This window comes from Ascaphus truei, chromosome 5, assembly GCF_040206685.1.
Source record: "Ascaphus truei isolate aAscTru1 chromosome 5, aAscTru1.hap1, whole genome shotgun sequence".
Lineage (NCBI taxonomy): Eukaryota > Metazoa > Chordata > Amphibia > Anura > Ascaphidae > Ascaphus > Ascaphus truei.
Genome location: NC_134487.1, coordinates 135,987,103 through 136,011,548, shown reverse-complemented (window position 1 = coordinate 136,011,548; position 24,446 = coordinate 135,987,103). Strand labels below are relative to the sequence as shown.

General features: G+C 39.0%; 1 long non-coding RNA gene across 1 annotated transcript; it reads left to right on the top strand.

Annotated features, from left to right (window-relative positions):
* Window positions 1-981: 981 nt before the first annotated feature.
* Window positions 982-16,040, top strand: LOC142494464 (uncharacterized). The gene is made up of 3 exons (XR_012801453.1): window positions 982-1,144; window positions 15,244-15,298; window positions 15,722-16,040. It is a non-coding gene; the product is annotated as an uncharacterized LOC142494464 (long non-coding RNA).
* Window positions 16,041-24,446: the final 8,406 nt, after the last annotated feature.

The following is a 24,446-nucleotide window of genomic DNA, read 5'->3' as shown; positions in this document are numbered from 1 at the left end:
TGTAAATGTAATGTACTTTGATCTCTAATACCAACAGAGAGAGGATACAAATGTCAACATTGGAGTGATACAAAGGGGCTTATTAAAAATGGTGCCAAATCAGCACTATGTGACTTTATTGATTACACCCATAGAGCCTTCATATCCCACAATTTACATAAACATTGCTAAGGATTACGACCAATAATTCGAGCTTTACCAAAGCAGCAGCTTAGAGCTACTAGAAGGAATGCACACGTGAATTTCATGATACAGATGATTATTGGGTATCAAGCATTGAACATCAGCACTCAATTGAAAGTCTGTGTGGACCCTAATTCAGAGCAATGCTCTTTATATTACAGGAATACACAAAGGGCATTCCAACTGTGTCAATATTTATTCACTTTCATTAATGATTTCCAAATTTTAAAAAAATCACGTATGTTTACCCATTTTTGTTTATTGTTCTCTTAACATAATCCACTCATTATCTGGGAATTGTACTCTCCGATATCTTAAGTTTCCCTCAAACACAACAGCCTTACCTTTTTATTTCTTGATCTTTCCATAATAGCTACTGATGAAAAATATTATTTTAATGATTGCTGTTAGATTATCTTCTATTTTAATGTTCCTTCAACAAGTCCTTATCTTTTTAGTTATACAACGTTAATAAATATGAAATTATTTACTCTTCCATGATTAAATAAATCAGAGTTGAAATTGTTTTTCACATTGCTCTTTGAATGTCTTTCACCTAGTCTTGCTTTTTAAAGTGTACGTTTAACATGCATACAACATTTCATGAAATGTGTTGTTTTAATTAGTGGACGTTGTTTGTTTAGGGTAGTTAGATACGTAAAGTCAGGGCAGCTGAAAGATTTCCCGGTGCCCAGGACTAGAGTTCCGATAAGACCCCTCTGTGTCGATCGTCTTGCGAGCACCCCAATTTCACATACCTATTTCCCTCCTCTTCCCTGTGCAAGGTTCTCCATACATTTTTCCTGTCAGAATCGCTGTGTGCTGTTTTGCCTACCTTTGGACCATTCTGTCTCTCTCCTGCTCCAACCACGGAACTGGGACCTATACTCAGCCACTATGCCTTGACCCCAGAACTGGACCACACTATTCCCACTCATTCAGGATCTACTGTAGATCCCAGGTACGGATTGGTCTATACTCCCCACATCTGCTTAGCCGGTCTGTCTCCTTTACAGAAACAAGCGATAAATGCAAATGTAACAAAGAGTTGTTGGTGCTAGCCAGACCTTCTTAGGTTTTATTAGCCTATGTTGTTAGAGATGGGGTTTCATTGAAGTCATTGGATTTAATTCAGGTGATCATGAGGGACTTGATGCAGATGTGGGTTACATTGTACAGGTTGTGTTGGTTTGCCAAATTGGGTTCATAAGATGATTTTGAGAGGGCCCCGACTGGTGAGTGCAGTTTAGAAGAGTTGGAAGAAGTTTAATTAGCTTATTTGTTTGTTTTAAGTTCTGTGACAGGATTGTTGGTCATCCTATTGTCTGATAAAATGGAGGTTTTGTGGCTGGAGAGCATTGCCAGGTGTGGGTCTGGTTTTATTTGTCTCTCTTCAGGAGAGGGTGAAAGCAGTTCTGGTGGGTCTGGAGGCTCTGGGGCTAATGTAAGGGTTTTGTTAAACAGCCCTTTTTGGTTAAGTGCGGTGTAACCTTTCCAGAAGGAGCTCTGTCGGTACAGTGATATCTAGCTATAGCATATATTGGCAAGAGGGCAAGGCTTACTGGGCTGTGGGTACTTCAGGCTCATCCTCATAGCTGATAGTGCATAGCATAGATAATAGCTGATAGTGAATTATTTGAGAGGTCAAGGCTGTGCGGCACCTTGCTTGGAGTTTCAGACCATGGATTAGCACTTTTGGCCTTACTGCTTGGTGGTGCACTCGGGCAGGGTTTTGGCGGTTGCTGTTCTGTTATGTTGATATATTTATTTTTTTGTCCAAAATCTCTTTATTTGGACAAGGCAGGTAAAATACAGTGCATTGTACAGAAAAAAAGGCTATTTTTAATTTTTTATAAAAAGTCTTCATTATAAATGCATTTCTTAAACATATGGTTTAATAATGAACTTTGTGACAATTTTTCCTATATTGCTAATTGCTTAGTTTTCAACAAATTCCGCTCGTACTAGTTCTTGAGTTTCTTCTTTTGTACTAATTTTTTCTTCTGGTTCTTTGAGTTCTGTAACAAATATATTGAGTTCTACACAAATATATTTGGGGACAGTACAAGGAGCTTTCAAAATAACTATTTATCCCAAAGACAGTACAAAGGACTCGGGGTCATCCCGTAAGGTTGGAGGAAAGGAGATTTCAACAGCAACAAAGAAAAGGGTTCTTTACAGTAAGGGCAGTTAAAATGTGGAATTCATTACCCATGGAGACTGTGATGGCAGATACAATAGATTTGTTCAAAAAAAGGTTGGACATCTTTTTAGATGGGAAAGGTATACAGGGATATACCAAATAAATACATGGGAAGGATGTTGATCAAGGGATTAATCTGATTGCCAATCCTTGGAGTCAGGAAGGAATTTCTTTTTCCCCTTATGAGATATCATTGAATGATATGTCACTGGGGTTTTTGTTTGCCTTCCTCTGGATCAATATGCTGTACACTGGCGGCACACTTTATTAGAGTGCGGCCAGTTCCGCAAGCCGGGAGATTTCCCGGCTTGCTAGTGGCATCCCCTCGGCGTGCCGCGCGTCACCGATGCGCGGTCACGCGTCATCGGGTGCCTGCGCCCCCTGCACGCGCGTCCAGGGCTCCCCGAGGGAGCCCTGGTGTCCCGCGATGTGGGGGATGGCGGCAGGGGGTTCCGGGAGACCCGGCGGACCCGGAGAGGAGAGGGGGAAGCCCCGATCGGCGGGCCTCTCCTCCGAGGCTTCGGCGCGCGCCCGGGACATCCCGGCGCGCGCCAAGTTACTGTCGCGGCCGAGACCGGGCAAATGCTCGAATAAACTCGGCCGCGACAGTAAGTACGGATATACTGTAGGATAACGTATCTGTCGTCTAAATTTAGCATAGGTTGAATTTGATGGACACATGTCTTTTTACAACCTCATCTACTATGTAACTGTGTACTATGATGTAACTATGTATAAATAAATAATGATATGTGCATTTAATATAATCCCTAACATACCAAGATTATATATACACTAAGTTTTCAAAATAAAGTTACAATAAAGTTACATTATTCACAAAAGTTATAAAAAAAAAAAAAAAAACCCTTAAGATTATGAATGAATATAAATGAATATATGCATGTGCTATATGCCATAAACATGTTATATATATGTCTAGGTTATACATATGCTGTATGTACATATAAGTAATACATTAGATGCTGTATGACATGCACAATATATATACACTGTTTGCATTTATATAGTATATATATGTACTCTAAATATATACACTAGGAAGCTGTAGAGCTAGGAGTTGTAGACGTATATACATTCACTGAAATATACTATATCATACTATACTACACTATATGCTATGTGCCATTTACAGGCTGTATATACATGTATGTTTTGCGTATGCGGTGTATATATGTATGTATATATATATATATATATATATATATATATATATATATAGGTAGTACATATACCCTTTGTTCTCTATTTATACGCTATATTATATGCACGATATATATATATAATAGGGAGCTGTATAACTAAGAAATATAGACAGGTATATATATATTCTGTAATATACTATACGAAGATATAATATATCGAGATGTGCTATAGTATGCAGATACTAGAGGTGTACTATACGAGTAATCTGTGCATATGGGATGTTCAGGTATACATTCGTAGGAATATATATATATATATATAGGTAGGTAGACTTTATACGTACAATTTATGCTATATTCTATATGTATATCTTTAGCTATATACAAGACACTGTTTATTCTATATACTATTATCCTCTATTATTCACTTTCTACACTGTTAGTCGCATTATTATCCCTACCAATATACCCCAGATAATCATAGTAGACACCTAATGTCATATAAAAATAGGATTCAATATAGTTGACCCAGAGATTCCATACGAGACGACAGACTCCTAAAAGATCCACACATAATTTATATCGATAATGTAAGTGATTGAGCAGTGTAATGTATATATAAATACTGTATTAAGATCTATACTATACATAAGAGGTATATGAAGTGTATATGTTTATATCTCTCATAACTTTTGGATTATTATCCTCAACAAAATAGCAGTTAATACAGTTGATACATTTTACATTGTTCATTATCCTATGCATTGGTTAAAGATATGTTTATTTATTCTAGGAAGATATAGTCGCCCTATCTACCTTATATGTCCATATATCTGTTTTATATGCCTTATTTGTATCATTTGTCATATGTCATGTACAGGCATTCCCCGCAATAATATACGCAATAAGATCGGAGCATTATTTACGATAGTCTACCAAATGTTGCTTCATAGTTGCTATACGTTGAGAAAGTTTTGATTATGATTAACATTGGGTTTTACGGTTACCCAGGAGGAATGTAATTGATATCCCTGTTCATATTAAGGTTCTAAATGTTATGAGGCACTCAAGAAACCCAAATTAAGCTGCCGCAGTTAATAAGTTATTGAATTTATGGAAATTGTGCCGGTGGGGTTATCCCCGGCGACGCGCATGTGTTTTTCTTTTTGGTCCCTCAACAGGAGAGACCAACCACAAGTCCCAGGTAGGATTGCCTCCAATACAGGAGTCCGGCTCATCCATGAGATGGAGCCAGCAGAGCTACCTACTGGGCACAGGAACATCCCTCGGGGGCTCCCGAGACACGTTCCTGTTTTTTGTTCACTCCTTTTTATACTTTTCCCTTTTTATATGTTGCTTTTTAACCCACGTTATACCCCTCTTGTAGCCTCCTCTGTTTTGTCTACCTATCCTTCCTATGTCCCCTTCCCTACCTTCCCATGGACAAACGGAGCCCTATGGATGAGACTAATCGACGCACTTATGAGAGGAACATCGGATAGATTCAACGGAGCAATGGCTAAAGGTGAGTATAAGGGTCTTTACACTGGTTACTTCTACCACTATGACACATGGCGTTAACCTTAATATCTCACAATGTAAAAGGCTTTAATAGTCCAATCAAAAGAAAATTAGCTTTTACGGACTACAAGAGAAAACAGGCAGATGTGTTGTTCTTGCAGGAGACACACTTCAATAAGAACAACCCACCCAAATTCCTAGACAAGGGCTTCTCCCAATATTTCACTTCATCAGCTTCAATCAAAAAAAGAGGGGTAGCCATTCTGTTCAATAATAAAATCCCATTTGTCTCACAGACAATTAAAAAAGATACCGAAGGCCGCTATATTATATTAGTAGGAATGATCCATGAACAGCCTATTACATTGGCCTCCCTATACGCTCCCTGTATACAAGACGCAACTTTCTTTGATAAATTCTTCAAAATACTAAACTCAGTAGCCAAAGGCTGCGTCATTGTAGGAGGAGATTGCAATATAACAATGCATTCAGATATAGATAGATCAAGAGGAGGAGTCTCTGACAATAAAAAAGCGCAATCCGCCCTTCATAGAGGCCTGAAAGACACCCAGTTAGTGGATATATGGAGAGAGCTCCATCCATCTACCAAAGATTACACCTTTTATTCCCACCCACATACCTCATACAGTAGAATCGACTACCTCTTTATCTCGTGCCACCTGGTTCCTATGGTCACGCAAACAGAGATCCATGATATTTCATGGTCTGACCACGCACCAATAGAGCTAAGGTGCAATAATATCCGACCCAATCGGCCAGGTGCAAACTGGAAACTTAATGAGTCTATTCTAAAAATACCTGAAATATGTGATATAATAGATCAAGAAATAGTTCAATTTTTCACAATAAACACAGGCTCTGTGGAATCCCATATGATACTTTGGGAGGCTCATAAAGCAACCTTAAGGGGCATATTGATCAACATCACAGCTAAACGAAAACGAGAAAGAGATTCCAAAATTAAACTGCTCCAATCTAAATTACATTCCCTTATCTTAAACCACAAATCTAATCCCGACTCACAAACAACTCATGATCTAAAAGATACAAAAATTGAACTAAACATGCTATTGACTTCCAGAGCAGATAACTCCCTGAGTTGGTCCAAGAGGAAATTCTATGAGAAAGCTAACAGGCCGGATACGATGCTAGCTCGAGCTTTAAAAGATAGGCAATCTAAGTTTAACATCCAAGCTATACGCTTAAAATCAGGCATACAAACAGCCAACCCCAAAAAGATAGTAGAAGAATTTGGTTCATTTTATAGTTCCCTATATGATGGTAAGAAAGTGGCACATAATATCAATACGAGCAGAGCTCTAAGAGATTTCTTAACCAGCTCAAAGATAGGGAGATTGACAGAGCAGGACAAAGAGGCCCTGGGTGCCGACTTCACATTGGAAGAAGTGTCTCAGGCCATCAAAGAACTTAAACCATCAAAGGCACCAGGACCAGATGGTTTCTCGGGGCTATACTATAAGAAGTTTTCAAATTCACTAGCCCCACAGCTGCTCCACATGTTCAACGCTATACTAGCGGGAGCCCCAATCCCCGAGGATATGCTGCGGGCGTCTATATCTCTAATACACAAACCTGGCAAGGATCCGCTGAATTGTAAAAGCTATAGGCCAATTTCCTTAATCAATACCGATATAAAAATATATGCTAAATTGTTGGCCAACAGATTAAGTCTAATCCTACCCAGACTAATACATCCAGATCAGGTCGGCTTCATCAAAGGAAGACAAGCAGCGGATAACACCCGACGATTTATTGATCTGCTAGAATTGGCAAATAAAAATAACACTCAAACTATGCTATTAAGTCTGGATGCTGAAAAAGCTTTTGATAGGATCGACTGGCCATACTTAAAAGAGACGCTAGCAGCATTTGGCTTCGGGGATAGGGTGAGCGGAGCGATTACGTCGCTGTACTCAAGCCCATCCGCTAGGGTTATACATCAGGGCTTCCCCTCACTTCCATTTCAAATTCAAAGCGGCACAAGACAGGGGTGCCCTCTATCTCCCCTCCTGTTTGCCCTATGTATCGAACCTCTAGCAGCACGCATTCGAGATAATATTGATATCTCAGGGTTAAACGCATACGCTCAATCCCATAAAGCGGCCCTGTATGCAGATGATATCTTACTAATCATTTCAAAACCCCTCACTTCATTACCAAATCTATTTGATCTACTAGACAAATTCTCCAAAATCTCTGGGTTTAAAATAAACCAATCCAAATCTGAAGCTCTGAATATCAATCTCCCTAGACATACGGAAAAACTATTGAAACTAAATTTCAAATTCAATTGGCAGAAGAAGTCTATAAAATACCTAGGAACTCATATCACCAAAGATGCAAAAAGCATCTACAATGCAAATTATCCCAACCTAATTTGGACGTTGAAACAGGACCTAATCAGATGGTCTTCCAAGAAGATTTCTTGGATAGGTAGGATACATAGCGTTAAAATGAATCTACTTCCCCGTATCCTATACCTCTTCCAGACACTACCAGTGCCACTCAAACTGAAGGATATACTCTCACTTCAGTCTGCAATATCTAACTTTATCTGGAACGGAAAGAAACCGAGAGTAAATAAACTGAATATGAAAAGACCTACCTTAGCTGGCGGCTTGGCGGTACCCTGCCTGTTAGCATACTATAAAGCGGCTCAATTAAGTCATATTATTCAATGGCATTCTGACCCTACATTGAAGAGATGGGTAGAATTAGAAAGTGCCGCGTGCTCTCCATTAGAGCTCAGTAGTCTGATTTGGTTACCTAAATTAGCGAGGAAACCCGCTACCCTGCCGCTCACCTCAATGACCAACTCTCTATCGGTTTGGGAAGCAACTAGAATTAAAAACTCACTCACATCAAGATGCTCTTTGATGTCCCCTCTTTGGAACAACCCGAATTTTGCACGGGCCTAATTGGTAACAACAGTTCTATCTGGAAACTAAAAGGATATAATAGACTCAAAGATTTAGAAGGATACAACCTAAAAATCAAAACATTCGACCATATCAGACTAGAAAAAGACATCCCCCACACAGAATTCTATAAATACCTCCAGATAAGAGCATTTTACAACAAATCCGCCCCATACCCTCCCCTGACAAATTTCGAAAAGCTCTGCCGGGTAGAAACCGACACTAAGGGACTTATATCTACGATTTATGGAGAGGTAGTCGAGTCCGCTACATCTAAATTGCAAACCCCTTCATTCCAAAACCAATGGGAATTAGACCTAGGGGAGACCTTAGAGGAAGAAGATTGGAACTCCATATTTTTAGCCACTGCCAAAAGTTCCATATGCACAACACTGAAGGAGAACGCATATAAAGTCCTAATGAGGTGGTACCTCACCCCACTCAAATTATCTAAGTTCGCTCCAGGGTCCTCCCCACTGTGTCCCAAACAATGTGGAGGAACAGCTGACCTGTTACATATGCTGTGGTCTTGCCCTCGGATCTCCCTAGTTTGGGAACAAATTAGGAATTGGATCCAGAGGATTTTTGACCTCTCTATTCCCCCAGACCCATGGCTGTTTCTCTCAAACAGACCAGTAAAAGGCCTATCAAAATCGCATAATAAACTCATTGCACATTTCGCAATAGCAACGCGGTGTGAGATCGCAGCACTATGGAAACGCCCCGAAGTTCCAATTATCCCAAAGATTCGGAATCGTATTTGGTTTATTTGCCAGATGGAAAAATTAACTAGCTTAGTTAATGACACTGGCGACAATTTCCTAAAAGTCTGGACCCCTTGGCTAGCACAGACAGACATCCCCGGGGTAGAGCGTGACACAATTTGGCTATGATAGCAATAGATGCGTTCTCCTGCAGTGGGGTGAAGCCCATTTCCACAACAAATACCTCACACAATATGAGTTCGCTCATATATACCTTCCCTTAGCTACTGCGGCTATTCGGCGGCAGCAAAGACCTCTCAACAGCCTTCAGAGAATATTCCATCCATTTCCTCCGTTCTCCCATTCCCATCCTACACCCCTTCCCTCTTCCCTCCTCCCTCCCCCTCTTAATTTTTTTTTTTTTTTTTTTTTTTTTATTATAATTTATTTCTGTTATTATTATCCCCCGACCCCTCACAATATGAATGACTATCCTTTACCACATGGTTAAATAGGGCTCGAAAAACCATGTGGGTCAGTTATGTGTTAATTAATGTTCACTACATGCTATTTTGAACAATATTTGTTTAAATGTTTTTTTTTATATATATATATGTATAACAAGCATGTACTCATCAATAAAATTCAAGTTATAAAAAAAAAAAATGTGGAATTCATTACCCATGGAGACTGTGATGGCAGATACAATAGATTTGTTTAAAAAAAAGGTTGGACTTCATTTTTTAGAAAGCAAAGGTATACAGGGATATACCAAATAAGTAAACATGAGAAGGACATTGATCCAGGGAGTAATCTGATTGCCAATCCTTAGAGTCAGGAAGGAATTTATTTTTCCCCTTATGAGATATCATTGGATGATATGTCACTGGGGTTTTTTGTTTGCCTTCCTGTAGATCAATATACTGTAACTACAGATCTAGGATAAAGTATCTGTTGTCTAAATTTAGCTTGGGTTGAACTTGATGGATGCATATCTTTTTTCAACCTCATCTACTATATAACTATATGTAAGGGTCGTCATTTCTTTCCATTAAGAATTTTTAAAATTATAACTCAACGTCAGCTTTTTAGGTTATCAATCTATAAATCTGGTCCTCAGGTATGTACTGGGCTAGTCTGAAGTATTTCTTAATTCTTCCTGTTCTTGGCTTGGAATGGTTTCCAAGAACCAATTCCATTTGATATTGTAATTCTCCGGTGGGGAGTCAGGAGTTATTTTGTCTATGGTAATTACAGTAGTTTGAGATTCAAGATCTTACTAGTTCTAATGTTGGCAGCTCTGGAGCTATCCATTTTGTCATAATAGCTTTTCTAGCCGCTAGTAAAATCATTTCAGTGGGTCGGATAGCTTTTCTATTACAATTCAACTTGTATTAGCAAATATCATGGGTAACGGGTGTTTTTCTCACAGAACCTTATTTCTTTTGAAGATATATTGTAAAACCTGGTCCCAAAATAATGTGATTACTTCACAATCCCAGAGACAATGTTTGAGGTCAGCTCCTTTAGTCCTACATGTAGAGCATTTAGTATTATCTGTCTTCAGATTTTTTTGTTGTCTTGTGAATGGTATGTACAGATGCAGCAGCCATTATACGACCATTTCTCTGGTTGAAATCCTTGACACACCTAGGCTTAGCGTGTTATTTCTGAAAATTTTCACGCGTTAAGGTACGAGTTTACTGGTGTTTTGATCGATTGCAGAAATTGAAATATAGCTTTTTCTGCAATACCGTTGAGAAATGCAAGTGGGCGATCGCGAGTTATTGTCTTAAAAATCTAATTGCAATGCATCCTGTCTTTTATTCCTGTACAGTACTTCAAGTGTGTGTAATTGTAATTTGAAGACTAAAAACATGAATAAACCAAAAAGTATTTGTAGAGAATTAAATGTTTTATTTGCCCACGACAATAAAGTAAAAATGAATAATACAAAAATACAACGTCACCTCTTCTTCCAAATGTAAAATGTTTATTCTGCACATGTGTGTGTTACAATGGAACCTTGTTGAAACGCATATGCATGTCATCACATTTCTGCACATGCGTGTCACTATGAAACCTTGTTGAGAATAAAATTACTGTACAGTAAGATACATGTTAAATGAATTACAGTTCTGTACAGTACATTTCCTTATGGAGTCACTAGATCTCTACAGTAGTGATGCTGTAAGTATATCTAAACAGTAAAACAACTTTTATTTTTTAGATTTATACAGTACATACTGTATGTCAATTAGATATGGATATATATTTAAATGACATTAGTACTTTATGTATAGTATTACTGTAAGTGTATCTAAGCAGTTAAAACAACTTATTTTCAAGATTTATATATACTGTATGTCAATGAGATATTTATATATATTTAAATGCCTTTAGGTCTTTATGTTTAGTACTACTGTAAGTGTATCTCAACAGTAAAAACATGAACACACCAACAAGTATTTATAAAGTATGAAATGTTTTATTTGTACAGGATAATAAAGTAAAAATGAATAATACAAAAATATAATGTGGCCTCTTCTTCCAAATTTACAATATTCTTGTCTTTTTCTTCTGCCTGTCTCTTCTTGGACATCTTGGTCTGTAAAGAAAGAGACAATATTCAATATTAACAATCGCACCTTACATTATGCAATTATGAGTGTTTGGGGAGAAAGGACATGGCATGGGGTACAGTAATTTACTGAACATTATGACTATATTATGATTAAACATCGCTACGCATGAAAAAATTATGTGTACATTATTACATTTACCAAATTATGTGTAAACCATGCGTACATTATTAAATCCTCAGGTTTTTTGGGGTTGGGGAGAGAAAAAGCATACTGGTAGGGAATACTATTAGTCAGGGAAACAGTAATAGGAAAGAATCCAAAAATTCGGTGCTCAACTATGTTGACCATTAGTACAATAATATCTTGAGAGGTACATTTAACCATCTTAGGGAATAACTTTGATCCAGCCTCGTGAGTGTTGAATAATCCAATATGCCTTAATTAATCTCCTTGGATTGGGGACATGTGGTGTATAGCTTCCAACATAAGAGTAACATATATGTATATAAAGCTCTGTGTGGACACCATTATTAACAGTCACCCTGGAGAATGGCACATAAAAAGCAAGATAAACCTCCAATCCTTTGCATGGAGAGGAGTACTCACGATTCAGAGACAGAAGTTTCGTCGGCATGCATCACGCTTGTAAGTGGAGTACAGCAAAAAACTTGGGGGCTAAACACCAGTAAACATGCTTTATTCCATGGTAATCATCATGGTGTTATGGCAGGTAGGAACTCTAACGCGTTTCGGGCGAAAGCCCTTTGTCAAAGAGTGTTTTACAGTAACGTCTCTAACAGCTGATATAGTCGTCCCCCCCGCTCCCAGCTGATGCATGACGGGTCACCGCAGTGGCGCGAAACCGGCAGAATCAATCTGATTGGTCGATGTAAGTGACCAATGAGAGATGAGCTCAGAATCATAATCCTCTGATCGGGGGTGCATATAAGCAATGACATAACATAAAAATAACATAAGGAGTTATGAGGAAGATAAAAGGACATAATAACAAAAAGACATATATAGAGTTTGACGATGAACAAATCTAGAATGGAATTTTGAGGATTATGACATGGATTAATGTCTAACGAAATCTAAAGTATATTATCTGAAGATTATCTTATCCATGTCATGTTTAACTAAACAGTTGATATAATTGTGACAATACAATAGGTCATATCTTGCAAATGAAGGCAGATTGGACATGCAATAAAGGATGTAGAAGGGTAAGCTAAAATAGTGAATCAGAAAACAGGAGAAGGCAGAAGAAAGCAGAGGAATGAACATATACTATCACATGTATTGAAATCATGATTTGGAATTGGATATATGAATAAACCTCTATATATATTCTAATTTATGATCATACCAGGATGTATAATAGAATATAGTTATGTTTATATTTCATCTGTCAAATATGCCCGATATTCATTAATAACAAAGACATTATGAACAGTTTTTTTTCATTATATGCAGTCAAAACATTGAGTGCATAGACCAAGTTTTAATAACTAAATACATTATAAGATATGATCAAGTATGTAATAATGATATCCAATTCATGAGATCAATATTTAAACATGTGAGTATGATAAATCAAGAGATATATAATACTTTATACAGTGAGTACAAATCATCTTAAAAAGTGCTTCAATTCCCAGTCAACATTCATACCCCTGGGAGCTAATGTCCCAAGGGTATAAATCCAGTGCATCTCACGACAATTAAGGAGAGATTCTCTATCTCTTCCTCTAGGGTGAATTTGTATATGCTCAATAGCACTGAATGAGAAAGTGCTAATGGATCCTTTTGGACAATGAATGAAGTGACGAGCGACTGGGAATTTTTCATCCTTATTTTTTATGGTTCTCAGATGTTCACTTATCCTTATCTTGAGAGCTCTTATAGTTCTTCCAATATAGCTACTCCCACATTCACATTTTAGAATGTAGATAACATAATTGGTGTTACATGTCATGAAGGAATTGATTTTATATCTTTGATCAGTGTATATATTTCTTAATGATTTAAAGGTGACGTGTACTTGCAAAGGTTGCAAGCACCGCATTTAAAGAAACCTTTGGGAATATTCATATTCTTTGTTTCTTTAACCATAAACATACTTGGAAAGAGATGGCTACCTATAGTCCTGGCTTTTTTATATACAATTCTTAGATTGGATCGAGTAAGCATGTCTAGATCTTTATCTAGACGAAGAATATCCCAGTGTTTATTTATGATAAATCTAATTTGTTCTGCTTGTTTTGAGTATGCTGTAATAAACAGTGGTATCTCTTTGTTTTGACCTTTTTTATCAGATGATACATTCAGTCTGGGATAAGTATGTTTCTTAACTGTAACTCTCTCCAAGAGTTCTGATCTGTTAGTTTATAATGCTTGGTTGAGTGATAACTCTAGATCACTTTCATGGTAGCCACATTTTTTAATCTAATTCTGAGCTGTTCAGCTTGTAATTGGAAGGATTCCTCCGTGGAGCAAATCCTCCTAAGTCTTAAAAATTAACTTTTTGGGATACCATTTAGCAGTGATCTAGAGTGGGCACTATTGGCTCTGAGCAGGGAGCTGCGGGAATTCTCTTTTCTAAATATATCTGTTTGTATCTTTAAATTAACATCCACATAGAGATGTAGGTCTAAATAATTGATGTGATTGTCATGATACATATGTGTGAATTTAAGATTATAAGTGTTACAATCCAAATATTCAAAGAAAGCAAAAAGTGTCTGTAGATCCCCCACACCAAATCATAAGTAAGTCGTCAATATAGCGACAATAGAATTTAATGTATCTCCTAAATGGATTGGTGTCACCGAAAATGTGTGAAGTTTCCCAAAATCCCATAAACAAGTTTGCATAGGACGGTGGAAATGAGGTGCCCATTGCAGTGCCTTGTGTCTGTAAATAATATTGTTTATCAAATAAAAAATAATTGTGCTGTAATAAAAACATACAATCTAAGATAAACGTGATTTGTGCCAAGTATTGCAAGACACTTAGTATGTACAGTATGTTAAATATAGTTTTTGTTATATCACATATTCTCCATTCCCCTCCGAGTGGTGTTCGGCGAGCGGCTCACTGATTGATGGTTTCTTCAACCAATCAGTTTTGTTTATGCCGTTTTCGCGCCAATACAGCGACACATCATTACAAGCTGGGGGCGGAGACTATACTATATTAATCACAGATTACGATAACGTGAACACACTCTTTGACAAAGCATTATGCGCGAAACACATAAGAGTTTTTTCCGCCTGTACTCCACGTTGTCCACCACGGAATAAAGGTGATTTTATCATAGATTTTTGATGTTCTAGGCCCATTTGTATTGCAGGTGTGCTCCGCTTTTTTCTATTTGGAATTCCTTCTACGGGTAAACAAAGGTGTGATTGGCAGACTTCACGGGAAAATGATTGAGTGAATGCTGCGAGGAATAAAGCAAACGTTACTGAGATTGGTCCGAGAAATGGTCGGATAACGGCTGCTGCATCTGTAAACTTTGTGAGCTATCCTAAACTGCATCTCTCTCCAGTTTTCTGATGTTATGAGTTTACATACTCTTCCATAAACTAGTATGATTTCCTCCATTGTTTGATTTTTTTTAAAAATCCTGTTGCCTGGATTTACTGCAAGAATATTTCTGTTATTTTACTTAATTTCATAGTCTCTGATTCATTTGTATAAATCTGCTAGGAAGTATTTGCTTTCCTTAAACTTGTAGAAAAAGTCATTGAATATATTGTTTTTCAGGCTGTGTAGTTACAATAATCCATCAATTGGATATATGAATATGTCTGTATATCTTGAAATTCATGTTTCTCTTTTATCTCCTGGATAGACATGACATCCTGTGTCTCTTTATTTATATAATTATCTAAATTTGTAATCTCTTTTTTTCTCCAGGTACCGTATAACTTTTGGCAGTTTCCTGGGGGGAATTTATAATTGCCCTCTATTGGTGAGAATCTAGATGGAGAATACGGTTGGTTACATTTTTTTCTCACAGTTCTCCAGGTATCAACAGTATCTCGTATGAGAATATATATATATTTTTTAAACTTTATGTATTCCAATCACTCAGATACATAGAATGTCAGCTTTCACAGTACAGCATTGATCAAATCTTATATTGTTACATTTGCAACTTATAAAGCGTTTGGTTATACAATACACATAGTAAAATTTATACCCATCCCTAATTGGTTCCCTCCTGTATTTATACTGATTCAGCCCTCTGGTTGTTGCTGAGCATAGACCCTTCTATGCACCGTGCTCATTTGCAGCCTTAGTACCTGGAGTACCTGTCTCTGTTTGTATCCGAATCTCAGTTGTGACCCTGCTTGTGCCTGACCTGTCTCTTCCTATTCCCCCTGGACCACAGCTTGTTTAACGGACTTCTACACTCTCTACTCCACGACCACGGCTTACGGACTACGACCATTCTACACTCTCTACTCCACGACCACGACTTACGGACTTCAACCATTCTACACTCTCCAACCCCGGACCACAGCAAGTATCCTCTACTCTCTCCACTCTCCTACCCTGACCCGGCTATACATCCTCGACTCTGCAATCCGGACCAATCCTGTGGCTTAGGGCGGTGTTTATATATCTTCCCCACCTCAGCCAGTCCAGGTTGTAGTGAGCATCCGTGACAACTGCCCACTCTTTACTAGGACTTACAGTGCTAGAGGGGCCATGGAATCAGTAGTCCAAGGGGACTTGGATACATATGTTTAATGTTATTTTGATATAATTTTGTTAGATTGGCTTCAAACATTACCACAGGTATCTGATTGGAGTACTTCTAATTCTGAGTGGAATCTTATTTATCCTATTAGTGTTCTGGTTTTGATATGTATATTAATTCTGTTTTAGTTGCATTAATTTTGAATCCAGCAAATGTACCGAACGTTGTTATCATCTGTAGTATTTCGGTTATTGATTTATCAGGTTTGGATATAAAGAAAAGAATGTTATCTGCTAACATTGCTAGTTTTAATTCGGAAGTCCCCATTTAGATTTGCTGAAATTGTTCCATTAGTTTTAGATAATGAGCAAGTGGTTTTATTGCCAAATTAAATAGTAGGGGAGAAGGGTGCAACCTTGTCTTGCCCTCCTATATACTGTAGGAAAAACAATTCTAATAGGCAACCTGCTGCTATTGTTTGTACATTTTGATTACTGTATATACCCTGATGCATTTAATTAAAGTTTCTATGGAAACCAAACTTTTCTAATGTATATAAAACATGTTCCCAATATATTATTAAAGGCTTTCTCTGCATCAATAGCCACTAATATCGAGTTGTTTTAGTTTATGCAATTTAATTCATTGTATGACCGAAAGTACCTTTCTGATATTTTCCCCTGCTGAACTTATCTATATAAAACCCGATTGGTGAGGATCTATAAGTAAAGGTAGTATTTTGGCCAATCTTTCTGACATTATTTCAGTAAATATGTTGATATCTTGCTTTCTCAAAGAGATTGGTCTATAGGTTTCTAGTGCTAGGGGATCTTTTCCTGGTTTTTGTATGGTTTTGATATATGGTAAGATAATTCATTCATGGGCATAGTTACCTTCCCTTCTAAAATGTCTTGAAAAGTCCTTACCAATGGGAGGTCTACTTCTTCTTTAATCAATTTAAAGTATTCTCCTGATAATTCATCTGGGCCTGGGCCTTTGAAGCATTTTAAGTTTTGTATGGCTTCTACTATTCCTTTTTGAGGTTTTGGGGAATTTATGCTTTCCATTTGTTCTTTATTTATTTTTGGGATGTTCAGTTTCTTCATCTATCTTGCCCTTTTTGTATAATTCTTTAGAATAATTTTTTAAGGTTTCGCTTATTTTTATTGGGTCAGTTGAGATGTATCCATCTGGTTCCTTTATTTGGGATATAGGTTTTATTTTATTGAATCCCCTCATCAGATTACCCCAGAGTCTCCCTGCCTTGTTGCCATATTTGAAGAATTTAGCTTCTCTTATTGAGTTTCTTTATCTTTCCTGTTTCGAGCCACAGTTCATAAGTTTCTTTTTTTTGCCAGTATATTTCTCTGTTAGTTTTAGAATGATGTATTTTAAGCTTTTTATAGGCTTGGCTAAGCTCTTTGCTAGCTGTTTTAAATCCTTTGGTGGACAGTTTGTTAAATCAATTTACATACATTATATTTCCCTCTTATTACTACTTTCGATGATTCCCAGAATAGTACTGGGTTTGATTTATATTCGTTATTTGTTTCGAAGTTCCTCCATGCATTTATTAGATATTTCATAAAATTTTCTTTTTGGTACAAATAATTTTAAAATCTCCATGTATTTGGGCTTTGTTTAGATAGACACAGCTCCAACTCCAAATATACTGGGGCATGATCTGAGATAATAATTTCTCATATTATGGGATTAGAATCTCCGTCTAACATTCCTTCACTTATGAACATACTATGTATTCATGAAAAAATAAAAGCTGTGTGTGCTGTGCACGCGCATAGTAAGTCAAACTTCTTTGACTTTTGTCACAGAAATTGTATTTATATTGGTGATGTTTTAATTAAAAATCAAAATACAATTTCATTGACAAAACGCAAATACATTTTACTTATAATGCGCGTGCTCGGCACACATCCCCTGTATTAGCTATTTGCACTAAGTGTGAATTCCTCGTGTGTATGTGTGTCAGCCAGTGTGTGTGTCATCCAGTGTGTGTGTGTATGTGTATGTGTGTCAATCAGTGTGTGTATGTGTGTGTGTGTCAGTCAGTGTGTGTATGCGTGTCAGTCTGTGTGTGTATGCGTGTGTCAGTCAGTGTGTATGCGTGTCAGTCAGTCTGTGTGTGTGTGAGTGTGTGTGTGTCAGTCAATGTGTATGTGTGTGTCAGTCAGTCAGTGTGTGTGTGTGTGTGTGTCAGTCAATGTGTGTATGTGTGTGTCAGTCAGTGTGTCAGTCAGTGTGTATATGTGTGTCAGTGAGTGTGTGTGTATGTGTGTCAGTGTCAATGTGTATGCATGTCAGTCAGTGTGTGTGTACTGCACCGACACACTTTATTCGAGCAAATACCCAGTATGTACCTGGCAGATACCTGGAATGCGCCGCTCCTCACCTCTGACAATCCCCGTTGCGTTTGCCTTCCCAGCCTGGGTTCATGCCTGGCTGACGGGCGGCTGATCTGTTAAATGATAATGATTAGAATTTAATAGGCTGCAATGCTTCGCGTGTCTACCAGATGGCATAAATTCATGAATTGTAATGCAGTATATATATATATACTGTGCAGTATTGCAGCCAGCGGGAATAAAATGCTTCAATCCCTGCCTGGAAAATAACCCAATGCACTCGGGCAGAAAACAGTCACAAACCTCAATACACCCGGGTATACCCGAATTCGTGGGACTAGCCGAGCTCGAATAAAGTGTGTTGCCAGTGTATGTGTGTCAGTCAGTGTGTGTGTGTATGCGTGTCAGTCAGTGTGTGTGTGTATGCGTGTCAGTCAGTGTGTGTGTGTATGCGTGTCAGTCAGTGTGTGTGTGTATGCGTGTCAGTCAGTGTGTGTGTGTATGCGTGTCAGTCAGTGTGTGTGTATGCGTGTCAGTCAGTGTGTGTATGCGTGTCAGTCAGTGTGTGTGTGTATGCGTATCAGTCAGTGTGTGTATGCATGTCAGTCAGTGTGTGGGTCAGTGTGTCAGTCAGTGTGTGTGTCAGTGTGTCAGTCAGTGTGTGTGTGTCAGCGTGTCAGTCAGTCAGTGTGTGTGTGTGTGTCAGTCAGTGTGTGTGTGTATGCATGTCAGTCAGTGTGTGTGTGTATGCATGTCAGTCAGTGTGTGTGTGTATGCGTGTCAGTCAGTGTGTGTGTGTCAGAGTGTCAGTCAGTGTGTGTGTCAGTGTGTCAGTCAGTCAGTGTGTGTGTGTGTGTGTGGGTCAGTCAGTCAGTGTGTGTGTGTGTCAGTCAATGTGTGTATGTGTGTGTCAGTCAGTGTGTATGTGTGTGTCAGTCAGTGTGTGTGTGTGTGTGTCAGTCAGTGTGTGTGTGTGTATGTGTGTCAGTCAGTGTGTGTGTGTATGTGTGTCAGTCAGTGTGTGTGTGAATGTGTGTCAGTCAGTGTGTGTGTGTATGTGTGTCAGTCAGTGTGTGTGTATGTGTGTCAATCAGTGTGTGTGTATGTGTGTTAGTCAGTGTGTGTGTGTATGTGTGTCAGTCAGTGTGTGTGTGTATGTGTGTCAGTCAGTGTGTGTGTGTATGTGTGTCAGTCAATGTGTGTGTGTGTGTGTATGTGTGTCAGTCAGTGTGTGTGTGTGTATGCGTGTCAGTCAGTGTGTGTATGTATGCGTGTCAGTCAGTGTGTGTATGTATGCGTGTCAGTCAGTGTGTGTATGTGTGTCAGTCAGTGTGTGTATGTGGTCACGCAACATCAGGGCTCCACGTCCGTCTCATCAATGCCCCAAAAGGCCAGCTCCTCCTCGAAGAGGGGGCCGCACACATCGGCAGGGCAGTGCAGCTTGCCTTTGCGGTAGTAGTTGAGCACGTAGGCGAAGGCCCCGGGGTGGTGGTCGAAGAAGAAAACATTGCCCCGTGGGCTGCTCTGGAAGGGGCCTGGCACTGGCTGTAGCTCCAGTCCTTGGTCACTATGCGTCTCGCATGCGAGCAGGGCCAGCCGGGTCCCTGGCATGGTCTTTAAAGTACTCTGGTAAGTCTCGTGTCTTGTACCCCCCACATTGAGGATTATCCTCGCATTCTCGTCAATCTGACCCATCTCGTTGGAACAGACATGACTCGCATGGAGGGCAGGTAAGGGTAGATTGAGTCCTGAAGGATTGCAGACAGAAGGCCCGTGAACACCCGGGTCAGTGGAGGGTGGAATGGCGCCGTGTAGGGGGAACGGCGCCACTGCCAGCCGCTTCTGCGCATGTGTGGCATCCGTCAGCGGCGCCATCACAACTGCACATGCGCGGCCTGGCAGCGGGCGGGGAACAGAACAGCAGCTGTTAGGAGCGGCGGCTATCACCGTCACATATGTCAGCAGTCGTGGGGGTGGGGGGAGGATTGGGGGGTGCGTGCGGCAGCCATTAGGAGCGGCGCCGGAAGCTACCTCCACCGCCGCAGGCGACGTGTGAGGGGAGCGGCATTCATTACGTGACGTCACTTCCGTTTCACATTTCGTCCCCCATCTCTCCAGTTTTGTCCCATCAGGACTAGGGGCTCTATGCAGTAAGCGCCGACAAAGTGCAATTGCCAATTGCCAATTGCCTTATCGGCATGATTCTGGCGATTTTCCCTCTCCGTATGCAATAAGTGCCGAATCCCTTCCGAATCAAGCCGAAAACATTTGCTCCCACTCTGCCGATGATTTGCCGATCACACACAGGTGTATCGGCGTGCATGGCGAGGTGGTGTTAGGTTCCCCAATGAAACTTCTTGCTGAATCTGCCGAAGCAAGCATGTTTTGTTTTGAGCGGCCCATTTAAAGGCAGCGTGTATTTTTATTCATTCTCTGTGTTGCTGGGAGTGAGAGAGAGAGAGACACACAGAGCTGGCCGATTTACATATTTCATATTGACTGAGACAGTTGTGGTGTATTGTGAGAGGTTTGTCCTGTGTTGTTTTGTTTACATCTTTGTCTTGTTTTCACTTTGTAAGTATTCAGTGCGATTGGTGGAAAATAAGTTATATCAGTGGCGCTCAACACTGTAATGATCAAAGTAATTCTAATAGATATTATAAAATATATATTATAAAATATACAACCAGAGCCACGTAAATCGCCCGTCCGATTGGATGCTCCACGTGGTAAGGGTGAACATGTAAATATACAAATAAATCAAATCATAGCATAATACTGTAAAACATACACATACATAAACAAACAACACCTAACAGACGCTGAGAACAACAGGTAACTACTCACAATGGCATTTAATATGGCATATCATTAATATCATAAAATACACTTATTACACATAAAATAGTACATAAAAACATATATTATGTTCAGGCAAGATTCTCCAACTCGGGTGGGGGTACCTGCTTACCGAAAACAGGATGTAATCAGGCAATGGATAATTCAAAGAGTATCCCCTCTTATGGATAGCTGCTGCTGCTGCTGCTGTTGTTAACACCTGGGCTCAGACGAGGAGTCTCTTATGGGCAGGGACAGGTTTTTCCAGCTAGCTGCGTCTGCCTCAGTCCTCTCCCAGCACTGCAGAAGCTCCAGGACCACACACACAGATACTTCCTGGTCTGCCCGGGCCACGTGCACCAAACACAGCAATGCTGAAATGTTGGATATTCCTACGCCAGCATTTGATTTCCCACAGCTCACAGCTCACAGCTCACAGCTTCGGAAGGGTACAGCACTCACACCCGAGTAGTAGGGACCTCACAGAACCACCCTACGCGTTTCGAAAGTCTTGCTTTCTTCCTCAGGGGTAAAAAGTAATGAAAAGTAGTCCCTGTAAGTCCCAAAATATATAGTCCCGGTTTAAAGAGACAGTGCATCCTTGTGATCTTGATCATGCGCAGATGAAAGGACTGGGACACTCAGCGTGTGGACACTCATGGACATGACATACAACAGAGAAAAAACATATATAAAGGAAATAAAAGAATATAACAATTAGTGCAATACATAAAATACAGATGTGTATCTGATACCTATATATCCTCATGGATAGGAAAAGAAATTTAATAGTACACATATGAATAAAACAAAATGCTTAACAAAAAATATGATTAACAAAAAATATATAAAAAATATATAAAAAATAACCCTATTATTCGTATCTCAAATTGCTAAGACCCGGCCAAGCTAGGGATATGTAGAAGTATGCTGAGCAGAACTTGACCTTCTAGGGGATAGTATATACCACAAATATGATCCCTAAAGTGAACTAATACTGTGTATATATCTATACTTTGAAGTTTATAAGTGAGTGTATATTGAAAATAGGAATAATAAATAATTGAAAGTGAAAGTTATTAGTGATGGTGAAAATGTACCTTTCTGATGGAAATAAGAGTGATACGTAATAGAAGTGGAAGTTAATAGTGTTAAAGGAAATATAACCATCTAAGAATGGTGTTGGGTGAAAATAAGTAATTAATATATGTTGTATAGTATTATAATAAAATGATGATAAATATTATAATATAATAATAATAGAAAGGTGATGGTGATTACTACCTATTTATTGAACCATCCTCATCATGAATGCCCGGACCTTACCATAAAATGGAATGAACCACAGGTTACAGTACATTGCAGCGATTACATTGTCAGCCCAGGAGACTGGTTATCTCATCTATCAAGAAGGAACGGCTTCAGGTCAAATTCTATATTGAGTCCAGACGGTGCTAAAGTTTGTAGTTCGGAAATCCAAAAGGATTCTCTCTTGCCTAACATGCTTGTCTTATCCCCTCCACGCCAGTTAGGTATAACAGCCTCTATGGCTACACATATTAGACCTTTAGGATCTTTACCGTGCACATGAAGGAAATGGCTCGACACACTATGGGACTCTAGACCTTTTTTGATATTGTAGATGTGTTCATAGAACCGTCGTTTGATAGGTCTGGTGGTCATACCCACATACTGCAGACCACAGGGACATTCAAGGAGGTAAATAATATTAGTGCTATTACATGTGATGTGCTGTTGGATAGTATACTTCTTCCGTGTTTTTGTTGAAGTAAAGCATAATTGTTTGGAGCTGAATTTACATGCTGTGCATGTATTACATGTGTAGTAACCCTTAATGGCATTTTTGTTTTTGATTTTATTTTGCTGACCATTGGATTTAAGTGGACAGCTTGGGGCCAACCTTTGGCCTATGTTGGCTGCATTTGTGAATATAATTTTTGGTTTTGAAGGCAGTATTTGTGCCAAATCTGTATCTTTTCTCAAGATTGGCCAATATTTCCGAATGGTTTTCTTTATCCCAAGTGCCTTCTGATTGAATTGAGTAATGAATGGTATTTGCATTTGTGTATTGGATGGTTTAGGTTTATACTCTAAAAGTGTTGATCTTTCCAAAACCTCAACCTCTGATATAATATTGTCAAGGTGATTAGGTGAATATTTCCTGTCAATGAATCTGTTCCTAAGATCCTGTGCCTGATTTTGGAATGCGTCTAAAGTGGAGCTATTTCGTTTTAGTCTGATGAATTGTCCTTTAGGAATGTTATCGATCCATGCAGGGTTGTGATGGCTATCGGCATGTAGATAATTATTCGCTTGAACCTTCTTAAAGTGAGTTTTGGTATGTAAAGTGTTGTTAGAGATATATATAACTAAATCCAAAAACAAGGGAGGGGGGTTGGTGATTATGGACAAATCCTATTATCTCCAGGAGACAATGCGTATCCTTGGAGATGTCTCTACTTACCAACCCCTCGCCCTTAATCCCACTGTCACTTACCAACAACAATTATTGGATTTTCTAAATATGGGCCTTGACCAAAATGCAATTACCAAACAAGAATTTGAATTTTTATATAATCAATTTCCAATCATTCCCATTTTCTATAAAATACCTAAAATTCATAAAAATTTACAGCAGCCGCCGGGCCATCCTATCGTATCGGGCATCCGGTCCCTCACATCACATCTATCACAGTTCATAGATCATCATTTGCAACCGTACGTTGTTAAACTTCCCTCATTCCTTAGGGATACCACCCACATGCTGCAGACCCTAAAGGACATTCAATGGAAGCCACATTATTATTTAGTTACAGCTGACGTCACATCACTATATACTGTTATCGACCATGTTCAGGGTTGTGAGGCTGTCGGCCATTTTTTGGATAATGATCCTTCTATGACACCATCACTTAAATCATTTCTTATTTCTGGCATTCAATTTATACTTTCACACAATTATTTTAATTTTAATAATTTATATTATTTACAGGTATGTGGCACCGCCATGGGTACCAGGTTTGCTCCTAGTTATGCTAATTTATTTATGGGCAGCTGAGAGAACGAATCCATCTGGTCCGGCTGCCCTTACGGAGCAGACCTGGTACTATGGCGGCGCTACATCGATGATATTATTTTTATTTGGTCAGGGTCACTACAGCAATTACACCTATTCCAAGAATACATGAACA